General features: G+C 46.0%; 1 non-coding gene across 1 annotated transcript; it reads right to left on the bottom strand.

The window, feature by feature from the left end:
* Positions 1-1,489: 1,489 nt before the first annotated feature.
* Positions 1,490-1,605, bottom strand: LOC111827803. Its single transcript, XR_002831528.1, has one exon. It is a non-coding gene; the product is annotated as a U5 spliceosomal RNA (small nuclear RNA).
* Positions 1,606-4,154: the final 2,549 nt, after the last annotated feature.

The following is a 4,154-nucleotide window of genomic DNA, read 5'->3' as shown; positions in this document are numbered from 1 at the left end:
TTAATAACAATGTCTTCTTGAATTTTCTTTCCTATGAAAGCCTTTTTCAGAATGTTTTCCTCATGTAGATACAGGGACTTGAGTGTTTATCTCTTAAAGATGTTTTCTGGCCGAAGCCGGTTTGGCTCAGTGAATGGAGTGTCGGCCTGCGGACTGAGGGGTCCCGGGTTCGATTTCAGTCAAGGGCATGTGCCTGGGTTGCGGGCACATCCCCAGTGCGGGATGTGCAGGAGGCAGCTGATCGATGTTTCTGACTCTCTCCCTTCCTCTCTGTAAAAAATCAATAAAATATTTTTTTTTTTAAAAAAAGATGTTTTCTGTAAACCATATAACCTTCAATATCTACTGCCCACATGCAGAAACTGATATTCTCAATAAACATTGCGCATGTCCCTCACTGATGGGAGGCTGGTTGGTTGAAGGCAGGAGGAGGGGGAGGGGAGGAAATAAGACGGTTTCCCAGAAGGCTATGAGGCTCTCCTGTTTTTAGTCTTGAAATGGCTTTTCTATTGTAGAAAAATGGTTAAAAAAATTTTTGTAGCCCAGAAATATTTTGGAAATTTTAATAATTGGAAAATCCAAAATCTGGAAACCACTTGTCTAAGGTAACCATAGTTTAATTAAAAACATGAGCTCTTGCCGATGTGCTCAGTCCTTAGAGCATGGGCTGGGTTCAATTCCTAGTCAAAGGCACGTGCCTTGGATGCGGGTTCCGGGTTCCATCTGCCCCCTGGGGGCGAGTGTGGGAGGCAACCAATCAATGTCTCTTTCTCTCTCTCTCTCTCTCTCTCACCTCCCTCCTTTCCACTCTCTCTATAAATCAATGGGGGGGGGGGGGGAATATCCTCGCGTAAGGATTAAAACAAAAAAGAAGGGAAACTTAAAAACCAAACCTTAAGTATAACAAAAATGTAAACTATAACTGTGTTTACTGAGGCGGTGTGATTACATTAAGGGCCCCTTGTTCCCCGGTCCTTCTGAAGGGGGGGCGCCTGTCCATCCTTAGCTGGATCGGGGGCCAGCATCGCCACTCCAACAGGAACACACAATTGCAAACAAGCTGCACGTTCCAGAGCACGCCTGAGACATGAATGCTTTTCTAAAGACAACCTAGTATGTAACACGGGACCTTGGATCCCTCGGAGCACTAGAGGAGACTCAGGCACCCATTCCTCCTCCATCCGTGTACCGGGTCCACCAATCTGCTTAGTTCCTGCGCCCCTGGCGACAAGCAGGCAATGGAACAGCCACGCCCTGCCCCCCTGGCGCACACATCCCGCACCCGAGCCTGAGCCTGAGCCACCTACTAAGACTGCCGCGGAGAATACTGACATCCTCAACACACACAGAAAAGATGCAATTGTTCTCTGTGTTAAAAGAGAAAACAGCAACCTTCCCCTTCTAATGCATCTAGAGAACTAAAGTCAAAAACGCAGAACCAACCCAACTGATAAGAAGCACATGTCTAATTTTCATACACTCATTGATAAGTCCTGCGAATGCAAGACCTCAAAAAATTGAGTAATAACTCAGAATTGTTCCTCTCCACGGAAATCTTTAGTAAAAGGCGAAAGATTTATGCGGTCTGAAGAGAAACCAGAGCATGCCTTGCGCAGCGTGGCGCACAGTCCTCAGGTAACTGTAACTCCTGGAAAAGCAATGGTAACTATTTCCACAAAAGAGCTAATGGTTTCTGCCCTGAGTTCAGACAATTCTGTGAAAGCAGTCGCATGTTTAGTGAGGGGGAAACGTTGAAAGAAAAAATAACCTAGATGTTTTAAAGTAGAAAATAGCCTATGTGCAATGCATTGTGGGTGTATAAATGAGCTGAGTCACCAACTCCCGGTTTCCGGAAATACCTTAAATGGTCCTTTTGTTCTCCTGCCGGGCGCAGGGCCACCACCAGGGGGCAGAGCAGGAACCAGATTGGCAGGAGTACAAAAGCCTGCTCCGAACAGAAAGACTTTTATATATGAGTAATTCCAAGCCAACACTTCTCTTGGGAAACCAAGATGGCGGCATAGGTAAACACCGGAAATTGCTGCCTCGCACAACCACTTCAAAAATACAACTAAAAGACAAAATGGACATCATCCAGAATCACAGGAAGGCTGGCTGAGTGGAAATTCTACAACTAGAAGGAAAGAGAAAAGCACACCGAGACTCAGAGGAGGTGCGGAAGTAAAGTGCAGAGGTATGGAGGCACACACAGAAAGGGCTGGCAACTAAGGACACGGTTGTCTTTTTTAATCGGGAGCGAATCTCAAAGCTCCCGACTGCTCTGAACTCCAGTTCCGGGCGAGTCTCTGGGGACCCAGACTCATACGGGGAGAAACTGGCATCGGTCGGAACTCAAGGGCGGCTTTCTCTCAGAGGTGCTTGCAGCGATTACTGGAACACTGAGACACGGGGCCTCTTAGGGAGGACTGAGGATCAGCCATAGCTGTTTGCTCCACCCTGTTAATTCCCTGAGACCCTGCCCCACCCAAGCTGTGCAAAGAGGCTTTTGCATATGAAAGGCCTGGCCCTTTGCAATCTGAAAATTACCTAACAAACTGCAGCTGCATCAGAGAGACCCAGAACTTCCAAGAGAAGGCCCAAGGCCCCACAGCAGCTTGCATTGCTTCACAGCTGGGCCTCATCTGGGCACCTCCAAACCCCAAACAAAGAAGAGGAATCTGCAGATCTCTCCATAGCTCCTGCTGAGTAACCTCAGGCAGAGGCTAAATTAGCACCTCCTTGGAGATCCAAGAGCCAGTGTACCCAGTGGTCAGCGTGGGACCATCCAGATTACAACTTCTCAGATCCATAAGGGACACACTCAGGGGGCAGACTCAGTGAGCACCAAAGCCCCACTGAAGCAAGTCTTGCCCCAGAAGGGTGTCTCCAGCACAGAAGTTCCCCCACTGTAGACAGAGCTGATTCTCACAGCCAATTGGCCTGGAGGTCAATTCCTCACAGTGATACCTACAACAATCAAGGCTTAACTACAACAAGACTGTGCACAAAGCCCACAAGGGGGTGCACCAAGAGTGTCCACCTCCGGTAATTGGGGAGGCTGAGCCACTGGGCCCTATAGGACACCTAGCACAGAAAGCCACTCTATCAACACAGGGAAGCATAAAAAAATGCGGAGACAAAGAAACAGGTCACAAATGACAGAAATGGAGGAAAGCAAACTACTGGATATAGAGTTCAAAACCACACTTATAAGGTTTTTCAAGAATTTTCTAGAAACCGCTGATAAATTTAGTGAGACCCTCAAGAAATCTAGTGAGACCCTTGAGGATATGAAAAAGGACCAACTAGAAATTAAGCATACACTGACTGAAATAAAGAATATTATACAGAGTTCCAACAACAGACTAGAGGATCGCAAGAATCAAGTCAAAGATTTGAAATATGAAGAAGCAAAAAACACCCAACTGGAAAAGCAAAAAGAAACAAGAATCCAAAAATATGAAGATAGTGTAAGGAGCCTCTGGGACAACTTCAAGCGTACCAACATCCGAATTATAGGGGTGCCAGAAGAAGAGAGAGGGCAAGATAAATAAGATAAACATAGATATAGAGATTAGATATATAGATATAAGTATTTTTTTAAATATGGGGTTGTTTGCTTTTGAAATATATTTTTATTGATTTTTTACAGAGAGGAAGGGAGAGGGATAGAGAGTTAGAAACATTGATGAGAGAGAAAAATCAATCAGCTGCCTCCTGCACGCCCCCCACTGGGGATTGAGCTCACAACCATGGTACATGCCCTTGACGGAAATCTAACCTAGGACCTCCCAGTCCGAGGTCTGACACCCTATCCACTGAGCCAAACCGGTCAGGGCTAAAAATATGTTCTATTATTTTCAGAGAGAGGAAGGGAGAGGGAGAGAGAGAAACATCAATGATAAGAGATAATTCTTGATTGGCTGCCTCCTGCACACCCCTACTGGGGATCAAGTCCAAAACCCTAGACAGCAATTGGCAAACTGCGGCTCGCGAGCCACATGCAGCTCTTTGGCCCCTTGAGTGTGGCTCTTCCTAAGCCTTAGGAGTACCCTAATTAAGTTAATAACAATGTACCAACCTATATAGTTTAAGCTTAAAAAAATTGGCTCTCAAAAGAAATTTCAATCATCGTACTGTTGAATCTTGGCTCT

Source organism: Myotis lucifugus, unplaced genomic scaffold (assembly GCF_000147115.1).
Source record: "Myotis lucifugus unplaced genomic scaffold, Myoluc2.0 scaffold_222, whole genome shotgun sequence".
Taxonomy (NCBI): Eukaryota; Metazoa; Chordata; class Mammalia; order Chiroptera; family Vespertilionidae; genus Myotis; species Myotis lucifugus.
The sequence above is the reverse complement of the archived record's forward strand: the minus strand, read 5'-3'. Positions and strand labels throughout refer to the sequence as shown.